The sequence below is a fragment of the Pelobates fuscus genome, chromosome 13, assembly GCF_036172605.1.
Source record: "Pelobates fuscus isolate aPelFus1 chromosome 13, aPelFus1.pri, whole genome shotgun sequence".
Classification (NCBI taxonomy): domain Eukaryota; kingdom Metazoa; phylum Chordata; class Amphibia; order Anura; family Pelobatidae; genus Pelobates; species Pelobates fuscus.
Window position 1 is genome coordinate 67,778,122 of NC_086329.1, and position 23,270 is coordinate 67,801,391.

Genomic DNA, 23,270 nt, shown 5'->3' on the forward strand with positions numbered 1-23,270 from the left:
ATCATAACCAGCATCGAGTATCTGCGAATATCGATAGTAGGCTAATCTGTAGCCCGAAAGTTGAGCGGGGAAAGGATTGCCCATTTTATGCCATGTAAGTGCCAGTGTGTAGGGTAGATGGTAGCCGTTTACTGCGTTGATGATATTGGTCTTACTTAACCAAGCTTCAACCCATGCTTGAGTGATAGCTGTAAAGGTAGATCAATGGTGTTGTATAGTAAGGAAACTCCTTGAGACTTGGGGTAGCGGACGTGTGTGGTGCCAATAAGTCTATGGTTAGTCTTTGTTTAAGGGAAGATTCCCTTGTGACAATACCAATGTGTTTGTGTTTGGCGCCATGCTGTAAATGGTGGAGATTGGAAAACCCAAGTAAAAACCCCTCTGCAAATCTTGGCTATGAGTGTATTTACAGCCGATGGTTCTGTTGTGCTGACTGTAAGTGAGGGCATGCTATATTCCTTGAAGGTGTTGTGGCGAAACCAATCTCGCCACTGGGCCCTGGAGAAGCCTGTTTGCTAGCCTCCTACCTGCTGACCAAGGCCCCTGGGTTATTTGGGGCATATTGTACTTTATATTGCTCCTACTGGCCCTTTTAAAATCATCGATGGACATATTGGGACTTTTTGGGATTGTGGCGAAACCCACCTCGCCACGTGTCCTTGGAGGGGGCTGATTGCCCGCCTCTTGCCTTTGGACTATGGACCAGACTTTATGGGAATGTGATACCCCAGATAGCTATACCATGGAGCCTATTCATATAATGAAAGACTATGGGAAAGACTTTAGCTCCATGGCAATTGTACTGTGTGAGTAGGATCTGCGCGCTATTCGGTAGTTTTGTGCGCGCAGATCCCAGCTATCTGGGGATAGGTGAAATGTCTATGTGTTATGTGTAAAAGGTGAATTTATGTATTTTAAAGTGTTTTACTGTCTTTGTGTCCCCATGTGCTTAATGGAGTCTGTCTCTGTGCTGGGAGATAATTGAATTACTTCTCCAGCACAGAGAAGGCCCTGTAAACCTGGAAAGCTAGGGGTTTTAAAAGATACTTTACTAACTTTTGAACCCCTGGTCTGATCCATGCCATTTTTTAATATGTTGTTCCCCTGAATGGATTGATTGTGGATATGTATTTTTATGTGAATGTGATGTATGGTTTTGAAGTTACAGATATTGTGTAAAAGTTATGTTTTAAACTGTATAATAAGTGGATTATCTCTCAGGCTAAGGGGAGGGGATGTGTGGGTTGTACCATATCTCGGATTGGTTATTTTATGCCTCTCCCTGGATGTGGCCTGTATGTGTGATATGGAAATAAAAGCCAGGCTGGATGAGCCAGTCCAGAGTTCCTGTTTTACCCTCAAAGTGAAGTGTCGTCTCATTATTGGGGGAAGGAGTTATTGCATGCTGTTCCAGTTGACTGCTAGGAGTGTAAGCCTATTCGTATGGTTCCTATTCAACGGTCTACAGCATTCAGAGGCTTGAGAGGATTCATATGCTGAATCGGTTCGGTGATTGTGGTGTCTGCCAGAGTGCTTGGAGTCCTCAGGAAGCGCTAGGAGCATCCTTTAACGGAGGTACCCAGTCGGGGTGCTAGGCGATCCGTTACAGGTGTATTTATGATACCTGTATGGGAGCCCTTTGAAGCTCCAGAGCTTTAGTAAATCTATTACAAGTCTGGATTGGTGATGAGTCAGTGTTGAAAATGCATTGGTGTGTACAGATGGGAGTGTTTTTTTTTTGTTTTTTTGTTTTTTGTAAGTTGTATTGGGATACATGGTTTGTCATGTGCCCTGAATCATTTGAACATATATGCAACAGTCTTTATGCAATGCAACTACTCATACCAATTTTCTCTGGTAGTTCAGAGGTGCTGGTACCTGGAGCCCGAGAGAGCTCGTCCATTTGTTTGGGACAAAATCCCTTCTGTATGGGTACCTGCACAAATAAACATCTCTACATATTCCAAATGCCAACAAAACCAAGGAATGGTCAGTTCCCGATTTACCTGGAATCCATGGATCTGACCATCACAGATACATCATCATACATATATGTGCCTTGCAGGGATGGACTGACAGCCTTCTGGGCCCCCGGACAAAATTAGATCCAGGGCCCTTCGAAGACAAAATATTAAAGGAGCACTATAGTGCCAGGAAAACAAACTTGTTTTTCTGGCATTATAGGGTCATTATGTCTCCCCCCCCACCCTAAGGGCCCCCCTGACGCTGGGCTGAAGGGGTTAAAACCCTTTCAGCCACTTACCTTTCTCCTGCGCCGGGCTCCCTCGGCTCTGGTGAATTCTCCTTCCTCTGCCGACGTCAGATTCGAATGCGCATTCGCGTCAAGAGCCGCACACGCATTCAAACCGCCCATAGGAAAGCATTACTAAATGCTTTCCTATGGACGTCCAGCTTGTCTTCTCGCTGTGAGAATCGCGGAAGCGCCTCTAGCGGCTGTCAGTGTGTGTGTATGGGGGGGCAGTGTGTGTATGGGGGGGCAGTGTGTGTGTATGGGGGGGCAGTGTGTGTGTATGGGGGGGCAGTGTGTGTGTATGGGGGGCACGGTGTGTGCATGGGGGGCACGGTGTGTGCATGGGGGGCACGGTGTGTGCATGGGGGGCACGGTGTGTGCATGGGGGGCACGGTGTGTGCATGGGGGGCACGGTGTGTGCATGGGGGCACGGTGTGTGCATGGGGGGGCACGGTGTGTGCATGGGGGGGCACGGTGTGTGTATGGGGGGGCAGTGTGTGTGTATGGGGGGGCAGTGTGTGTGTATGGGGGGGCAGTGTGTGTGTATGGGGGGGCAGTGTGTGTATGGGGGGCAGTGTGTGTGTGTGTGTATGGGGGGAAGTGTGTGTGTGTATGGGGGGAAGTGTGTGTGTATGGGGGGCAGTGTGTGTGTATGGGGGGCAGTGTGTGTGTATGGGGGGCAGTATGTGTATGGGGGGCAGTGTGTGTGTGTGTGTATGGGGGGAAGTGTGTGTGTGTATGGGGGGAAGTGTGTGTGTGTATGGGGGGCAGTGTGTGTGTGTATGGGGGGCAGTGTGTGTGTATGGGGGCAGTATGTGTGTATGGGGGGCAGTATGTGTGTATGGGGGGCAGTATGTGTGTATGGGGGGCAGTAGTGTATGTATGGGGGGCAGTAGTGTATGTATGGGGGAGCAGTGTATGTATGGGGGAGCAGTGTATGTATGGGGGGGCAGTGTATGTATGGGGGGGCAGTGTATGTATGGGCCTGCTTACCTGTACAATGTGATTTTTTTCTCCCTCCATCTTCCTCCAGCAGCAGTGGGGCAGTCAGGCTCCTCTTCTCACCCTCTATCCACGCTGTCAGTGTGCTCCGTGTGAGAGGGAAGCAGGGGGTGTGATGTCACTTCCTGCCCCGCCTCCCATCCTCACACTGAGCGCTGCAGGGTTAGAGAGAGGAGACCTGGCAGTAAGAGGTAAGCTGCCAGGTCTCTCACTGGATGGGGGGGTTATTAGCAGATTGATGTGTTGCAGGGGCCCTTCGAGTCATTATGGGCCCCTGCAACCTTCTTACAGCACTTTTTTTTTTTTTGCATAACTTCTGCTGTGGAGATCTCCACAGCAGAAGCATGGCTGTGCTGCCGGGCCCCTGACAGACTCGGGCCCTCGGTCACTGACCGATCTGCCCGACCTGTCAGTCCGCCCCTGGTGCCTTGTTTCCCCAATGTGCTGGGATCCTATGTGCAGGGTTAACGTCTTGTGTGTCATAAGAATTGATTTACCAGGTATTAGAGTTTCGGTTGGTGCTGGTTGTACAGTAGCATGAGGCCCAGCCTTGTGAGGGCTGTGGTGACTGACTCGAGATTGCCAGTCTGTCATAATTGTTTTTGCTCATGAGTTTATGAGTGAGGCTAGCATGGCCTGGGTGTCACCTGAGTTGGTGTTGCTGGGCCTTCCCCTGCCTCCGTGTTGTCCGTTGATGTATGGAGGAGTTTGAATAACTCTGCTTTCCTTGCTGTGGCAGGGTAGGGGATTTGTCGCCTCCTTAGGTTGGTGGTAATGTGTGGGATCGTCCACGATCTGATTGCTGCTGGACTAGCAACATCTCCTCTGCTTGAAGGTGCATCAACCAGTGTTCTGTTCGTGGGTTGTAAACGCGCGAAACGTGTGTGTAGTGCAATAGTAAATGCATGAACTAGTTACCGTTTTGTATAAAATTGCACGAACCGTGAGCCTGGTATGTCAGGGAAACAAAACAAAACGAGCAGGGAGATTCAAAATACATGCACAGAATTGCCTAGTATGTTTAGGCAATTGAAACAGAATGTGTCCCCGTTTGGGAGTATGCTAATGCTCGAAATGAGCCAGAGACAGATATAAACAAGTGAGTTTAAACGAATGATATGCACGAACATGCAATGGTTTTAGAACAGACTTTGACAAAATGCTGCCGTAAAGTGAGGACCTGACCCATGCATGGTGCCGTGGGACTGATGCCTGGCTTAATGGGTAGGTCGACTTATGGTTTGTGAGTCACTTGGACGCCATCCACAGTGATGGATTGAAGAAAGAAGGTGGTAGGCCAGAAAAGCCTGTTGCTGGATTCCTGACACAGCTCAGCTTAATCTCATGGAGTAATCAGATAAAATGCCGTTTGGATGACTCGGAAGTTTGAGCGAGTCCAACTGGTGTATCCCATAGGTCTCCCTTTGAGACAATTTTAAATCCCTATCACCCCCCCTCCAATGTGTGAATACTTGTTCGGTGCCCATACTTCAAAAATCCCTCCAATTAAACAAGGGACATGAGTTGCAATGGACAGGGACAGACTGAGTGGTAATACCCTTCTTAATATTATTTATGTGTTCCATTAGATGAGTGATGTCACAGTGATGAGTTTTAAGTGATCTCTCAGTTTTTCCCACGTATTGTTTGCCACACGGGCATTGCAATAAATATACAACATAATCTGTGTGGCAGCCAATACCAGATTTAATGGGGAAACTTGCTTGACTAATATTACTCACAAAATTAAAAGATTGTCTCAAGTTCATCCTGGAACAAGCTTTACACATTGAACATCCTTTAAATCCATTCTGTGTAAGTGGGACATCTCTTTTCCTTGTGTCCTTCTTAGGATAACTGGGTTGTGGCAAACCTGGCCACTTCTGACTATGTTATATGTAAGGGTTGTCTACAGGTTATTTTATGTGTAAGGGCTGTCTCCAAGCGATATGTGTGTAACCGTTTGTTATATCTTGGTTTGTATGTACTAGATAGCATTCGTATGCTGGCGGCATGAAAACCGCCAGCATTCATATGGCAGTTTCACGAACAGTGTATTTTAACACTGTTCGTGAAACGAACAAAGTACCGGATGGGAGACTACACAAATAGGGTTGTGTGTCTCCCATTAATTCTGGCAACAATGTATCCACCACTTGTTAATAGGTTTCCAGGTGGTAAGAACACATGGCGGCGGCCATCTTTGGTCACTCCAGCCCAGCAGTGTTTGATCGTCGAGTGCCTGAAACTAAAATCGGCTACGCGATGGCACGAACACCGCTGGACTTCCATACCGTTCGGGACAATAATTATTTTGGTATTTTCATATAACCAGTCCATTCATGCATTTCCATGTGTGTTCATATTAAACTGTATTTCGTATGGCATTCGGTTAATTGTGCAGGAATCTGAATGGTATTTCACCAGATGGTGTGCTCAGATCCCAGCTATGTAACAAGGTGTCATTCGGTTAAATGAAATTAATGTTGTGGAAGTTATGTATTTTTCGGTAAAAAGTCATATTCTGCTGTACAGAGAGATAATTCAATTAACAGTGCATTCTGGGGTGATTATCTCTCTAGTACAGCAGTGCATGATGGGAAATAAGCCTGTAAGCTAAGTCCCCCAAGTAGTCCACTACTGGACAACCCCTGCAAGGTCACTTTGGAAACCCCTTGCATGGGGAACCGCATAAATACTGGAACCTGTGAATAGAAGCTCAGGTGACTCCCAGGCTATGTGTCTTCTAGTTCTTGGGTGAATGGGATTATTATCACGCTACCTGGATTTCTGTATGCTGTACCTGTCTACCCGTGGAGATATCATGGATTATACTGCCTCTCTGCTACATGGGTGCTACAAGGTTTTTCAAATTCTGACTCTTTCTGTATATAATCAGGTGGCGGTTGGGTATAACACTGCCAATAACGGGATCCTGTAGTAATATAGGCCAAAATGTGTTCAAACATTTCTTTATCTTCCAACGTTCTGTATTGTACCTTGTGATAAAAGGGTGTTTAAACTCTTCACGATGGAGTATTTTTGGTCGGTCAGTTAGTAGATCGTTTCTATCTGTCTGTGACATAACTCTGATCGCTCGTTCGATTGTGTTTTTATCGTAACCTTTTTTTTTATCAATTTTTTTCCCTCTATATCCTGCCTGTATTTTGAAATCTTGCATATTGGAGCAATTACTTCTCACTCTGGTAAATTGACTCTTTGCAATCCCTCTTAACCATGGTTTATGATGGCAACTCTTTTTGTATACATAACTGTTACCATCGATTTTCTTAAAAAAACATTTAGATTTTATTTTATCACCTTCGTGAAACAACAAAAGATCCAAAAAATGTATTTTATGTTTATTCCACTCTGGGGTGAACTTTAAATTGAACATATTTTTATTAAAATATCCTACAAAGGAATTAAAGGACTCTTGTGATCCCTTCCAAATTATAATTACATCGTCGATGTATCTCCGCCATAGGACCAGGCTCGCCCTCCAGTCATGCCTGCACCACATGAAAAGGTCCTCCCACCTTCTCATATTTATGTTGGCATAACTGGGGGTGAACCGCGGAGTCTATAAAAGCTGATAAATTTGCTGTAATGGAGTTGATGCCACTGATTATGGGATGTCCTAGAGGGAAAAATAAATTCTTGTGAAGTTTTGGCAAAAAATAAAAGATCGGAATAACTGGATGACTGTTAAATAAAAACCTAAAATTTGTTTCTGTAATGATTTTATCGTCCAATGCTTTGGACAATATATCTCTTAATTTAAGATTAAATGATCTTGTGGGGTCATTTGACAATATAATATAAGTATCTGGTGGTGGTAATAATCGGAGGTCATGATGACGATCCCCCCTCCCTTGTCCGCCTGTTTTATCACAATATCATCTAATATTTTTTAGGCATCTATTTTCATCTCTAGTAAAATTATATTGTTGGGATGTTTTTTTTTATTAATTTTCAAATATCTCCAGATATGGTCCTCTACTGTGTACTGGGTAAAACCTTGATTTTGGTTTAAACTATTCAAAATCATTATGTTGGTTTAATTCGCCATCTTGATCTTTGGAATCAGTAATTGCTTTTATGATTGGATTTTTTATAAAATGTATTTGAACCGTCAGTGATCTTACAAATTTCTTTAGATCAATGAATAAAGTAAAATCATCTGCTCTTCATGCCGGGGCAAACTTTAATCCCTTTAACAATACCTGAATTTCTAATTTTGTTAAAGGGATATGGGTTAAATTAAATATACCTCTATCACGTTCCTCTAATGGAAAGATCTTTCCCCCCTGTGGGGACTGGTCTTTTCCTCCTCTATTCTCAATTTTTTTACAGGGAATTTGGCCGCAAAATGAGAAAAACGGGGGATGTTCCAGAGATATTCTCCTCATTAAAAAATAATTGGTGATCATTTGCTGTTTGTGCGTCTGGCTCACAATATATATATTTTTATATATTATTTTCATATATAGTTACATGAATAATCAGTTGGAACCCAAGCCGGTCGATTTTACTGAGAAAGCGAAAATTTCCACCAGTAATGGAAAACAGATGAAGGTACATAGAATGAGGACCTATGAGAAGTGCTAACCCTCTTGCCAACCAATGGAATCGATTGAGAACTTAGTCACACCTGCATTGCTCTTCAATCAAGCATGCCGGATAATTGTATTTAATGGGAATGTGGGGGGTGGGTATCATGCATATGTTTTTGTATTGGCTGTTCAGTTTTTGATATTTGCTGTTCAATTTATTTGATTTTATCTCTGATGAAGTCCACTGTGTTGGACGAAACACGTTAGATCATTTTATTTATCCCTTTTATATATATATATATTTAACCAGGCAGTTGGTGCCTTAATAAATATACATTTTTGCAACCACATTTTATCTTTGCATCCTGAAGTACCTGTGTCTGCTGATTACTCACTACCCCTCACAGCAGAAGGCGGATCAGTGTAACCCACTTGTGGGTCTCAAGGCGTTTATCATATCTACCTTATGAGTGCAATCTTACACCATTGCGTGTCAACAATATTTACTGTACATCACTATGTGCTGTTTGTTTTTTGTATTCTAGCACCTAGCTGTATCCCTATTTCTATTTTTATACACACTGCAAGATGCTTGAAGTCCAGTGTGAAGTTTCCACAGTCTGTGTTGATTTGGGGAGCCATGTCATCTGCTGGTGTTGGTCCACTGTGCTTCATTAAGTCCATTAAGTCAACGCAGCCAGCTACCAGGAGATTTTGGAGCACTTCATGCTTCCTTCTGCAGACGAGCTTTATGGGAATGCTGACTTAATTTTCCAGCAGGACTTGGCACCTGCGCACACTGCCAAAAGCACCAAAGTCTGGATCAATGACCGTGGGATTACTGTGCTTGATTGGCCAGCAAACTCGCCTGACATGAACCCCATAGAGAATCTATGGGGCATTGCCAAGAGAAATATGAGAGACATGAGACCGAACAATGCAGAAAAGCTGAAGGCCGCTATTGGAGCATCCTGGTCTTCCATAACACCTCAGCAGTGCCACAGGCTGATAGCTTCCATGCCACGCTGCATTGAGGCAGTTTGCTGCAAAAGGGGCCCAAACCAAGTACTGAGTCCATATGCATGCTTATACTTTTCAGAGGTCAGATATTGTTATACGTACACTCCTTGTTTTATTGATTGCATGTAATATTCTAATTTACTGAGATAGTGGATTTGGGATTTTCATGAGCCGTAAGCCATAATCATCGCACTTATGACAAATCACGGCTTGAACTATCTTACTTTGCATGTAATGCGTCTCATATATTAGTTTCCCCTTTTACGTTGCATTACTGAAATAAATGAATGTAACGGATCAACTGGCACCCCGACTGGGTACCTCGGTTGACGGATGCTCCTAGTGCTTGCCAAGGATCATCAGCACCGCACCAGACACCATAAGCACTGCAGACCCCACAAACCTCCGCAGCTTGGTTTGGGTCTCGCCATCTCCTACCCACACTGGACCTACGACAAGGCTCCAGGTTTCAGTGGGTGAACCTCTCTTCCTTCAGAGAGCAAAGCAGGAACAAGCTCTTAAAAGAGCTTAGTGATTATAGCCAGGGGAGTATACCGAGTATAGCAATCCCCCAGTGTAGATACAGCCTTTTCCCCCACACATGAGACGAGGCTCTATGTTGAGGGTAAAACAGGAACTCAGCAGTCTGAGGGTTTATTGTCTCTTATATACAGGTTTTCCCACAAGGTTACCACCCACATGGACCTTGTGGAACACAGGATACAAAGTTACAAAACCAATCAGGACAGACTTGTACAGTTTAGACACTCCCAGACAATGTACACAGACCCTCCCTTATGCCTGTAATACAATAAACAACACAATGGACTAACTTAATTACTCACAGGCAGAAAACACACATTTTTCCCAAAACACAGAAAACACCCCAGACACCACATATCACCTGATCTGGGTGAACAACATATCCAAATATCAGCAATTATCAATAATTTTTAACTATCAATCTTCACTGTGGTAAATGAAAAGTACATGGTATATTGATACCACTTTTTTCTATTTCTTACATACATATTGATCCTTGTGATGGAGTGGACAGCTTAAGACATTTCTTTGGGACACTATTACTGGACTTTTATTCATTTTCTCCCATTATTGTATTGAGTTAAGGTTTTTCTGTATTTTCTGGGATATATGCTACTTGCTATATACAATTATTTAGAAGAGAAGGGTTTTTAATAGTTATTTTATGTCCAAAAGTCACCCAGATCAGAGCAGAGGTTCATGAATTCCATGGAAGTCTCATTTGACTGACCGCAAGCATGACTTTCCTGCCCAAAACAGTTCCACAGATTTAGACTGTGCAGCCGGTCTATCTTCTACTCTATCCTGGAGATAATTGGCTTAAGTGGACCTACGACAAGGCTCCAGGTTCCAGTGGGTGAACCTCTCTTTCCCCAGAGAGCGGAGCAGGAACAGGAACAAGCTCTTACAAGAGCTCAGTGAAGCTAAGGGAATATGCAGAGCATAGCAATCCCTTGTAGCAGATTCCCCCCAATAAGAGACAGGACTCTAGATTGAGGGTGCAGTAGAACTGGCTTAATGACATTTTCAGGCCAGAGGCACGTCCCCTGGACCTGATGGTAAACTGGGACAAAAGGGACACAGACCAATAGGAACAATAATTAGTACAGTAACACTCCCACATATAGTCAGCAATCCCTGCCCTCTGCCTGTGATATAATTAAGCTAGTTAATGGAGTAACTTAATTATCCACATGCAGAAAATATCCAGTTTTACCCAAAGTCCAGAAACACCCCAAAACACAAACATATCCCCATAAATCCTACATCCCTGATCTGGGTGAACAACATATTCAAAAATCACTCAGATCCGAGTGACCGACTGCAAGCATGGCTTTCCTGCCCAAAACAGTTCCACAGATTTAGACTGTGCAGCCGGTCTATCTTCTACTCTATCCTGGAGATAATTGGCTTAAGTGGGTGTGGTAACTTAATTATCTCCAGGTACAGGGAATGTCAATAAGTCAAAACTGTTACAAAAAAACACATAAAAATACATCACTCTTATAATACAATGTTTAACCTATATGTCCAACATATCCCCAGATAGCTTGGATCTGAGCGCTCTATATGTCCGAAAAGCGCTCAGATCTCACAAATACAGTTGGAACGCCATGTGGTTAAACAATAGCAAGGGCTGATGATTGATTGAGGAGGGACAAAGCAGCCAGTTTCAACTGGTCTGGCAGTGTCCCTGGGACAATACCCTGCTGGAGAACAATAGGACAGGGAAAAGGGGGAGGGGAAGAGGCACATTTTCCCATGGATTTAAAGGGGCAGAAAAAGTGTTTTAAAATCCAATAAGCCCAAACAGACTTTTTAAATGGTAATACACCCCAGGGGCCATAGTCACAGGGCAAAAGGCTGGCAAGCAGGCCCCTCCAAATCCCAGTGGCGAGGTTATTTTAGCCACAATGAACTTTTGCATGATATTCCAATTTTTCGAGTATCACCTGTAAGCTCCAGCAGCCTATTAACGAAATACTAAATATAAACATTAATCTCTCTTTACAGGAAATGTGAAGGGGGACTGTGTAGGTCATATGCAAGGAAGGTGTAGCTATAGCTGCAAAAAAAACAAAACAAAGTGATTTAACTATGAAAGGGACACTATAGTCACCAAAACAACTTTAGCTTAATAAAGCAATAGTGATGTATAGCTCATGCTCATGCTGTTTCATTGGTCAATACTCTGCCATAAAAACATAATCATTTTGTTTATGCAGTCATAGTTACACCTTCCTGCCTGTGACTTACACAGCCTTCCTAAACACTTCCTGTAAATATCTAATGTTTAAACTTCCTTTATTGCACCATCTCTTAAATCTTTACTTTCTTATCTCCTGCTCTGTTTGTGGCCTTCTAGACCAGGCTTTCCCAAACTCTGGCCCTCCAGATGTTGCTGAACTTCAACTCCCATGATTCTCAGCCTATCTATTTCATTCATAGAATCATGGGAGTTGTAGTTCAGCAACATCTGGAGGGCCGGAGTTTGGGGAAGCCTGTTCTAGACCATACATGAGCTTCCTGTGTATGTGATTAAAGTTCAACTTGGCAACAAAAACTTCTAAAGCAAGTTAAATTAAACCATTTTTATGCAGCCTGTGTGAGTCACAGGCAGGGGAGGTGTGGCTAAGGCTGCATAAACTGAAACAAAATAAATTTAACTCCTTAATGGCAGATAATTGAGCAGTGAGATCTCAGGGGCATGAACTATACACCAAAACCACTATATTAAGCTAAAATTATTTTGGTGTTTATAGTGTCCCTTTAAGTGTTAAGACAGACCAAACTTATTTATCAATTAATTTAGTTTTTTCTCCTAGGTTCACCATAGAAAATGTATTCCTAGCAGAAACTAGTAGGGGTATTCATGAAAGTGTGAATTTAAAGGAAACTTCAAATTTAAGGTCATAATAGCAGAACTGTAAAAATTCTCTAACTCAACCAAACTTCCATTTGGCTACTCTTGCCTTACATTAAAAATTCACTTTGAATTTTCACTTTCACTTTGAATTTTCACTTTATTGAATAATCCTGTAAAAGTTATTCTTTGAGTTTTGGGTTAGATAAGAATATATTTAACCCCTTAAGGATGGTGGGCATGCTATGCTGTCCTTGGGGACCCGGGTCTAAATGCCAGTGGGTGGCATAGCACGTCCCTGCCATCCTATGTCTTACCCTCTGGTGGGGGGATTCACCTGGTATCCCATGGAGTCCCCCTGCTGCTGTTCTGGCCCTCCTGGGTCATGTGACCGCAAGGTCCTTGAGAGGACCTCACGATCACATAGACGAAATAGCCATCCACAGCAGTGCCAGCAAGCGGAGTGCCTGTAATGACAGGTAGTCCCCCTGCTGCCTGAAAAAAGTTAAAATAAAGTTTAAAACAGTTTAAAATAAAATGATAAATACTTAGATCATATATATATTATTTGTAGTTGGGGATAATAAGCCGTACATAACGCCGTTGGCTATGTATGAGAGTCAGTTGTGGTGTGCTAAACTAACGATCGGGTAGGCCTGAAATAAATGAGGGCCCACCAAGGAAGTGTTTGTTAAGGGGTGTGGCGGGTGGGTAGTCTGGATCGGTGTCGGCCCTGAGTGGAGGTAAGTCTGGGTATAAATAGGCCGGAAAAACCCCTCCCACAACTACAGGCTCCGCCTTAACATTTGTAGTCGGGGATAATAAGCCGTACATAACGCTGTTGGCCATGTATGAGAGTCGGTTGTGGTGTACCTAAATCAACGTTTGGGTAGGCCTGAAATAAATGAGGGCAATAAGATTTAATCATAACACTTTAATGCGGATATCGATTACCCAACCCATTCTGTGAAGGTTTCTAGAGTTCTTTCTTAGGTTATGGAATGTACTTGCTGTAAGCTGCTGATTCCCATCTACCTAATTCCTTGATTAATGAGTGCCAGTACTTACCTGATGGAAGCAGCAGATGCGGCATCGATCTTAGGAGGTTTGACCTATGATGGTCAACGGGACCTAGCCTATTCTGGTAGCCGGATCGTCATTTAGTTCATGAATATGCGGTAGCAAGTGATTTGTCGTATAGTGTGAATAGGTGTGTTTAGCTTTGTCTCTCTGTGAGAAAGAGGCAAAAGAAAATTTAAATGCATCCACCCTACCACCGGACTCTACTTTCGTGGTTCAGATAGGGTTGGACCTCTAACTGGGTGTATCTTATGTACAGTTGCAAGAAAAAGTATGTGAACCCTTTGGAAGGATATGGATTTCTGCACAAATTGGTCATAAAATCTGATCCTCATCTAAGTCACAACAATAGACAATCACAGTCTGCTTAAACTAATAACACACAAAGAATGAAATGTTGCCATGTTTTTATTGAACACACCATGTAAACATTCACAGTGCAGGTGGAAAAAGTATGTGAACCCTTGGATTGAATAACTTGTTGAACTTCCTTTGGCAGCAATAACTTCAACCAAACGTTTCCTGTAGTTGCAGATCAGACGTGCACAACGGTCAGGAGTAATTCTTGACCATTCCTCTTTACAGAACTGCTTCAGTTCAGAAATATTCTTGGGATGTCTGGTGTGAATCGCTTTCTTGAGGTCATGACACAGCATCTCAATCGGTTTGAGGTCAGGACTCTGACTGGGCCACTTCAGAAGGCATATTTTCTTCTGTTTAAGCCATTCTGTTGTTGATTTAGTTCTATGCTTTGGGTCATTGTCCTGTTGCAACACCCATCTTCTGTTGAGCTTCAGCTGGTAGACATATGGCCTTAAGTTCTCCTGCAAAATGTCTTGATAAACTTGGGAATTCATTTTTCCTTCGATGATAGCAATCCGTCCAGTTCCCTGACGCAGCAAAGCAGCCCCAAACCATGATGCCCCCACCACCATACTTCACAGTTGGGATGAAGTTTTGATGTTGGTGTGCTTTGCCTCTTTTTCGCCACACATAGTGTTGTGTGTTTCTTCCAAACAACTCAACTTTGGTTTCATCTGTCCACAGAATAATTTGCCAGTACTGCTGTGGAACATCCAGGTGCTCTTGTGCAAACTGTAAACGTGCAGCAATGTTTTGTTTGGACAGCAGTGGCTTCCTCTGTGTATCCTCCCATGAAATCCATTCTTGTTTAGTGTTTTACGTATTGTAGATTTGCTAATAGGGATTTTAGCATTTGCCAGTGACTTTTGTAAGTCTTTAGCTGACACCTCTAGGATTCTTCTTCACCTCATTGAGCAGTCTGCGCTGTGCTCTTGCAGTCATCATTACAGGATGGCCACTCCTAGGGGGAGTAGCAGCAGTGCTGAACTTTCTCCATTTATAGACAATTTGTCTTACCATGGACTGATGAACAGCAAGGCTTTTGGAGATACTTGTATAACCCTTTCCAGCTTTATGCAAGTCAACAATTCTTAATCGTAGGTTTTCTGAGAGCTCTTTATACGAGGCATCATTCACATCAGGCAATTCTTCTTGTGAAAAGCAAACCCAGAACTGGTGTGTTTTTTTTATATTAAGAATATAAAGTTGTATTTAATGAATAGTTCATTTAATATAAAGTTGTATTTAATAAATAGTTGATTTCATAGATATGCATTCAAATATATACAAAAAATATAGACAATAATCTTAAGTGATTAAATCCCATAAAAGCCAGTGTAATTTCATGTGCAAAAAAAGATCATGACAAGAGCTGACTCAATTCTGTAGTATCATGAGAAAATTCCACATGTGGAATATTTGACAAAATGTTGACAGGGAATTATATACCGTAATGAAACAATGTGTACACATACAAATTGATAAAAAGAAAAAAATGGAAAAAATAGAAAAAACTGAAAAAAGGTATATACAGTCCAATGTGCACACTCTATTGTATTCTGGGTGGATCTCACCAATGTATCCTGTAGAGGAAATGTCCAATTCCCAATGAAGCATCCATGTTGTAACTGTCCAAAATATGGTCTAAATAGTTCCTTCCTATTTTGAGGGAAGCTCCACATCCTTGTCAAATGTATAGAAAGAGTGCTGGCTCTTGAAGTGTTGGGCGGGCTGCGCGCTCAGAACCTTCTTGTTCCTTCGATGGCCCTGTGCAAATAAAATAGTGTTATGTATCCGTATTTATTTGGAGTCCGGCACGCCCGCTTGTTCGCGCGGGTCGCGCCCGAATGACGTCATGCCGCTCCTGACGTCATTGACGTGCTGCTCCAATGTGCGCATGCGGAAAGCTCCCAAGTCCGCATATTCGTTCCACAGAGTGCGCATGCGCCTCCATGTCTTCTGTGCGCATGCGTGACCCATTGCGTTGTATTGGATACCCATATGGCAAACATTTTCGTACAGGTTTATGTAATCTATGTCCTATACGGTATGTGAGAAAACAGTTGCCATATGCCCCAATCTTAAATAGAAAAATGTAGTTAAATTACAGACAACAACATCTATATGGAGGCAAAACACCAAAAAAGTCTATGTTAAGGGAAAACACCAAAAAATACTTATAAAAACAATTGTACATGAAATAACCTACAAATTACTGTAGGGAATACAGATGGGTATTGTGGGATATTTGGGTGCTATCCCCTTTACCATCTCTAATATGTCTGAGGTGCAGAGAATCTTAGAGGTAAGATAAAATGTCATAATGTTTCCATCGAAGAATAATGTTTCAAGACAAGAAAAAGGGAAGTTTTATGGGTGAATAATAAATGTTTAGTGGAACGACATAAAAGGAAGGTCTTAAACATGGATAGGGACCAAGCACTGAACCCTATCAGCACAAGAGGTACGACAGAGAGAATACCTTTTATCTCACCATTCACACCCTATAGCTATGACATCAAGAAAATTATAATGAAACATTGGAACATCTTTGAGGGGGATGTTAATTTACCAGATGGGTTTAGGAATCCACCTCTATTTTCTTATCAAAGAGCACAGAACTTAAGGGACAAACTGGTACATTCAGACATAGGAAGTAATAAAAAACAAAAAAGATTTTTTTCTGAACCAAAGAAGGGTACCCACCCATGCTTGAACTGTATACATTGCAACAGTATAATCAGGGGTGAGTGTTTTGTTCACCCACGATCAGGTAAGTCATATAAAATATTCAGTGAAACACAAGTATATATACAAACTGAGTGGGACTAAGTGTGGTAGCAATAAATGCCCCAGACCACCTGAGTGGAAACCCCTTACACCACTCTAAGAGATACAAACATAAAATACATACAATGTAGTAGGTGGATCACACTTCTAGAATAAATCTGTAATATATAAAAAATAATATAGTGTAATATGTCAATACAATTGTATAAATCAAGATGAGAGTCAGGTACTCACAAGCCTAGCGCCAAATTTCAACATATGGCTCTCATGGATGGCGCTGTGGGACTTTTTAGGATGTCCCTCTCCTATTCCCAGATCACCTTTTGGTTGCTCCGGTTGAGTGCAAATCCAGGTTCCACAACTTGAATTAGATCTTTCAGGAGAAAACTTTATTGCTCCCCAATGTGGAGTAAAATTGATAAAAAATAAAGTGCAGATAAGAACAAAATAAAAATGATATTACTATATCAATATGACTTAAAGTCAGTCCTGCCAGTTGGCAAATAAGTGTCCGAAACGCGTTTCGCCCCGTACCAGGGGCTTTTTCAATCGGTATATGGGCTTCGTTCTCTGTTCGGCGTCTTCTTAATCTCCTTGTGACTTTTACTTCCAGGTTCCGGCTATCGCACGTATGGAACGCAACGTGCGTTTCAACGCTAACGGCATGCGTTCCACTTCCGAATGGCGTCGTCTCTGTCAACTGACGTCACTGGAACGCATGCCGAGCGTGTTGTGCGTTCCATTTCGGAATTAGTGTGTATTAGTCTACAGGAGAATATTATTCTCTACAAATACATGTCTTGAATTTGTAGTCTTTGACATTACATAAGATTTTTTTATAGAATTCGTGTGTAGTGGCGCTTAAAAAGTGTACAGTAGTATAAAGCTGCTACCACCTAAAGTGCCGTCCTCTCACAGCTTGGCACTCACAGATACAATATGGAGGAATTACTGAGTATTTATACACGATAAAACCCAGTGTAAGGTGGAGCGCTATAAAATAAATAAACTTACCCCCCCTGGGGTTTTTCAGTATAGCCTAAGGGGGGAGAAAGGTACAATAGTGCAGACTATTAAGTGAAATTTGAGTGAAAAAACCAAACAGTGGTTCACTCACATGGGTCTGAGCCTAAATAGGACAGGCTCAGATCTCTCGAGCAGACGTGTCCTTAAGGAGACACGAACCCTTCAGATGCTGATTTTCTAAACTTTCTTTCTGTGGGGTATAATAAAAAACCGAGATCTGGTGCAGTATGTTTCGGTTACCAGTGTGTGCAGATAGATAAAATATAACTGCTCACCTTTCATAGAGCCTCAGACTTGGCTCTAAGTGTTTCAGCAAATGTGTCTATAAGGGGACACATACCCTTCTTTTGTTGGAGCGGGAACTGCAGAGTGTAGACTAAATCAGAAGCTCAGGTGGACATATAATAAGTAATAACAATATATTTATTGATAAAAAATACTTGTGTGTATAACACTATAAAAACAATAAAAAAATATAAGTATATATAGAAATAATGTCCAAACTTCTGAGGTGGTCCGAGACGCGTTTCGCCTGGTCGGCTTTCTCAATCGGTGTCTTGTTCTCTTGGTTCCCTGTCTTCTTTTAAATGCTGTTTTCGAGTCCCATTGGTGGATGGTTTCGCGCCCTCCGGTTCCGGTTCAGCTGTGGTCTTGATTGCTTTACTTTCGTTCCGGTTTCGTCGACCGGAAATGACGTTGCGCTGGTTTTCGTCGACCGGAAGTGACGTATCGCTCATGTAAAGTCCCATTTCCTGATAAGTCCATTGTCGCCATTTTAATTACTGGCAGCGATCTAATAGGCAAGTGATACTCCCATAGGGATATAGTGCAGGAGAGATAAGGGCAAAATAAAAACTAGTTAAGTCCAGGTCTCACACAGGTTAAATATATCCAAGTGTTTCAAAAGGTCTTAGAGATGAATTCTATTCTTAGGCATACAGATGCATATATGTTTATACATATCCTTTAAATTGTGATAGTTCTTCTGTATATATAAAGTGCATAAGGTATTCTAAAATTCTATATATTGCAACAATATTTCAAATAAAAACCATAGTGGGTGCTTTTATGCTTTTAGTGCAAATGGAAATTAAAAATACATATGTAGAAAGAAATCTCTACCATATGTAGAGGCAGTGATAAAAAGGGCATAAAAAGCTTATAAGAAGTGGCAAAGTTCAAAGTCATTATTAAGACCATGAGGTGTCAGTGTGTTCAGATTAAAAATCCACCTCATTTCTAATTGCCCCAAACGTTTTATGAGGTCCTCCCCTCTCCAATTTGGTACCAATTTATGTATACCCATAAATTTCATGTTATTTGGGTTTTTATCATGTCTTTCCAGGAAGTGTGCTGATAAACTGTGTTTTGCAAATCCATTTTTAATATTTCTAATGTGCTCTTGTATCCGTACGTTAAGATTGCGAATCGTACGTCCCACATAGAATAGGCCGCACGGGCATATAATAACATATATGACTTTTTTTGAGTAGCATGTAATTAGTTCTTTTATTTTAAAACTTTGTTTAGGGTTTTTGGGGTGATTAAAAGTCTGGATGTGTCTTTTTGTATTTTGTGTGTTCTTGCATGCACCGCAAGTGCCACATCCAAAAAAACCTTTTGATTTATTTAAAAAGTGATCATGCTCCTTAGTTCTTATATGGTTATGCACTAAAGTGCGATTTAAGCTAGGTACTCCTCTATATACTATAGTGGGTTTCTCGGGGAGGATAGAGTTTAGTGTATCATCGTTTTTTAGGATGGGCCAGTGTTTGTTCAGGATTCTCTTAAATTGTTTGCTTTTGCAATTGAAGTCACAGACAAACACTGGTTCATTTTTAGCTTCCTTTTTCTCTTTATATCTGATTAGGGAGGATCTCTCTTCTACTTTAACTTTGTCATAAGCTGTGTTCAGCAAATCTTCTTGATATCCCTTTTCTTTAAAATTCTCTAAAATGATCTGTGCCTGTTCATGGAATATTGTGTCCTCCGTGCAGTTACGTCTTATTCTAAGTAACTGAGCTTTGGGGGCATTGACTAGCCACGGAGAGTAGTGGCAGCTGGTGTCCTTTATATAGCTGTTGACGTCTACGGTCTTGAAGAAAGTCTTAGTCTTAATTGTTTGGTTCTCTACATAGATGCTAAGGTCTAAAAAGTTAACACATGATTTACTGTAGTTTGAGGTTAGTTTTATTCCCCACTCGTTGGAGTTAAGGTGTGTGAGGAAGATTTGTAGAGACTTTTCGTCTCCCCTCCATATAAAGAACAGATCATCTATGTACCTGCGATAGGTCACGAGGCTCGACTCCCATCTAGTGTCCCCATAAATGAACTCTTGTTCCCAATGGGACATAAAAAGGTTCGCATAGCTGGGAGCGAACCTCGTGCCCATCGCAGTCCCACATGTTTGGAGATAAAAGTTGTTACCATACCAAAAGTAGTTATTGTTGAGGATCCATTTGATCCCCTCAACTATAAAGTCTACCTGGTCAGGGTGAAAGCTGCGGGATTGTTCTAGAAATGTCCTGGTTGCCAAGCATCCTCTATCGTGTGGAATGATCGTGTACAATGAGGTTACATCTGATGTAACCAAATAAAAGTTGTCCTCCCATATTGTATTTTCAAGTATCTGTAATATGCTGATTATGTCTTTGAGATAACTCGGGCATTCTCGTACTATCCGTTGGAGATGTTTGTCTATGTAAAGCGATAGTCTGCTAGAGATTGATCCAATTCCCGATATTATTGGTCTGCCTGGGGGATTGGTGGCATCTTTGTGTATTTTCGGGAGGAAGTAAAATACGGGCACTTTAGGGTGTGAGATATTCAAAAACTCGTTTTCCTTTTTGTTAAGTATATTTCTAGACTTCCCTTTTTCTATTAGTTGGTGGTAGCTATCTTTAATCTCATTTGTCGGGTCCTTCTTCAATATTTTATATGTGTGTGGGTCTTCTAAAATTCTCTCTGCTTCTTTATTGTAATTAGTATGTTCCAATAGGACTATGCCCCCCCCCCTTATCCGCTGGTTTTATCACGAGGGTATGGTCATTCTTAAAAAGATTTCAATGCTGCCCTTTCTTGTATTGTCAGGTTATGTTCAAATTTGTTAAGATTTTTAATTTTGTAGGTGTCTTTCATCACCATCTTTTCGAAAGTCACCATCTCTTCTGAGATGCATGACTTCGGAAAGAACTTGGATTGTTCTTTTAGTTCTGTATGTGTGAATTCTGACTGTTCTCTTTCCTGTGTATTTGTTTCACTTGGGTATTTATTAAAGAATTTTTTCAAACATAGTTTCCTCTTAAATTTGTTTAGGTCAATGTATATATTGAATTTGTCAATGTCTCTAGATGGGGCGAACTTAAGGCCTTTTTCTAGCAGTGTCCTTTGGGGTACTGTTAGGGCTCTTTGTGTTAAGTTAAAAATACCATTCTTTTTGGGTATTAGTGTCTTGTTTTTCTTTCTTTTCTGTATAAGGACTCCTCCTCTATTTCCCCGTCTTCTGGACTCCTCTGTCTCTTTCCTGGGGATTTTTGTGGGGGTCTGTTCTCTTTGTGTTTGTCTCTTATATGTGATATGAGAAAATCCTCTCCCTGTGTCGACCTTTTTGGGTGGTGGTGTCTGTTGTATAGATGGTCCTCTCTAGGGGTTAGTGTATGGTCTATATGTCTGACCTTATTACCTGGGTTGTCTTGACGTGTATTAATGTTTCTCCTTTGTGTAGGAGTATATGTCCTGTTGGTCCTGGTCGGTGTAGTGTGTTTTTTCACCATCTGTGCATATGAAGGTCGGTAGCCTTCAGGTGTGTTATGGGGTCTGTGGATGGGCATTCTTGTTTTCTCAGTTTCTCTTTGGGGTCTAGATGTATAGGGTCTTGGTTCATAATATTTTGTTTCTCTTATTTTCTTCTGGGGTGTATATTTGGCACTGGCATTTCTATATACTCGTTTGGGGGTGTGGTCTGTTCTAACACCTCTTCGGTTAGTCCCTCTGTCTCTATGATGTTCATTATAAGATCTTACTTGTTTCTTAGAGTAGTCTAAGATGTCACGTTGGTACTTTCGTTTCTTTGTTTCTACTACTCTGTTTTCTAATTTATTGAGGTTAACTTGTATCTCTCTGGTTACTTGTTCATATTCTTCAGATGTAACATTTGAAATTAGGGTGTTTTGGAGATGGTTGATTTCTATGTCTAGTTTGCTTAGGGTCGTTTTTCGTCTTTTGACGATAAACTCCATGAGATTAAAGGAGAATCCCTCGAGTAGTTCCATCCATTCATCAATAAAATCTTCTTCCTCTTGGTCAAAAGAGGGATTTTTGATGAATCTGAGGCCTCTAGGGGTGATTCTCTCTTTAATATACTTTTCCAGTGTAGCCACCTCCCACTTGATTTTTAATTCTTTACTTAGGGCTTTCTCCAGTGAGAATTGACAATCTTGTATTCCAAAGTTTGTATCGCTATTTACTATGTTGGGGTTGGTCCCTTGGTCAGAGAACAAAGCGTCAATGTTTTCCCCACATTTTTTTCTATTTTCAAATAGTGTCATATTATATGGTTTAGCTGCCCACACAAATAGTGAGAGAAGGTAGAGTGAAAGATTTTTTTATAGAATTCGTGTGTAGTGGCGCTTAAAAAGTGTACAGTAGTATAAAGCTGCTACCACCTAAAGTGCCGTCCTCTCACAGCTTGGCACTCACAGATACAATATGGAGGAATTACTGAGTATTTATACACGATAAAACCCAGTGTAAGGTGGAGCACTATAAAATAAATAAACTTACCCCCCCTGGGGTTTTTCAGTATAGCCTAAGGGGGGAGAAAGGTACAATAGTGCAGACTATTAAGTGAAATTTGAGTGAAAAAACCAAACAGTGGTTCACTCACATGGGTCTGAGCCTAAATAGGACAGGCTCAGATCTCTCGAGCAGACGTGTCCTTAAGGAGACACGAACCCTTCAGATGCTGATTTTCTAAACTTTCTTTCTGTGGGGTATAATAAAAAACCGAGATCTGGTGCAGTATGTTTCGGTTACCAGTGTGTGCAGATAGATAAAATATAACTGCTCACCTTTCATAGAGCCTCAGACTTGGCTCTAAGTGTTTCAGCAAATGTGTCTATAAGGGGACACATACCCTTCTTTTGTTGGAGCGGGAACTGCAGAGTGTAGACTAAATCAGAAGCTCAGGTGGACATATAATAAGTAATAACAATATATTTATTGATAAAAAATACTTGTGTGTATAACACTATAAAAACAATAAAAAAATATAAGTATATATAGATATAATGTCCAAACTTCTGAGGTGGTCCGAGACGCGTTTCGCCTGGTCGGCTTTCTCAATCGGTGTCTTGTTCTCTTGGTTCCCTGTCTTCTTTTAAATGCTGTTTTCGAGTCCCATTGGTGGATGGTTTCGCGCCCTCCGGTTCCGGTTCAGCTGTGGTCTTGATTGCTTTACTTTCGTTCCGGTTTCGTCGACCGGAAATGACGTTGCGCTGGTTTTCGTCGACCGGAAGTGACGTATCGCTCATGTAAAGTCCCATTTCCTGATAAGTCCATTGTCGCCATTTTAATTACTGGCAGCGATCTAATAGGCAAGTGATACTCCCATAGGGATATAGTGCAGGAGAGATAAGGGCAAAATAAAAACTAGTTAAGTCCAGGTCTCACACAGGTTAAATATATCCAAGTGTTTCAAAAGGTCTTAGAGATGAATTCTATTCTTAGGCATACAGATGCATATATGTTTATACATATCCTTTAAATTGTGATAGTT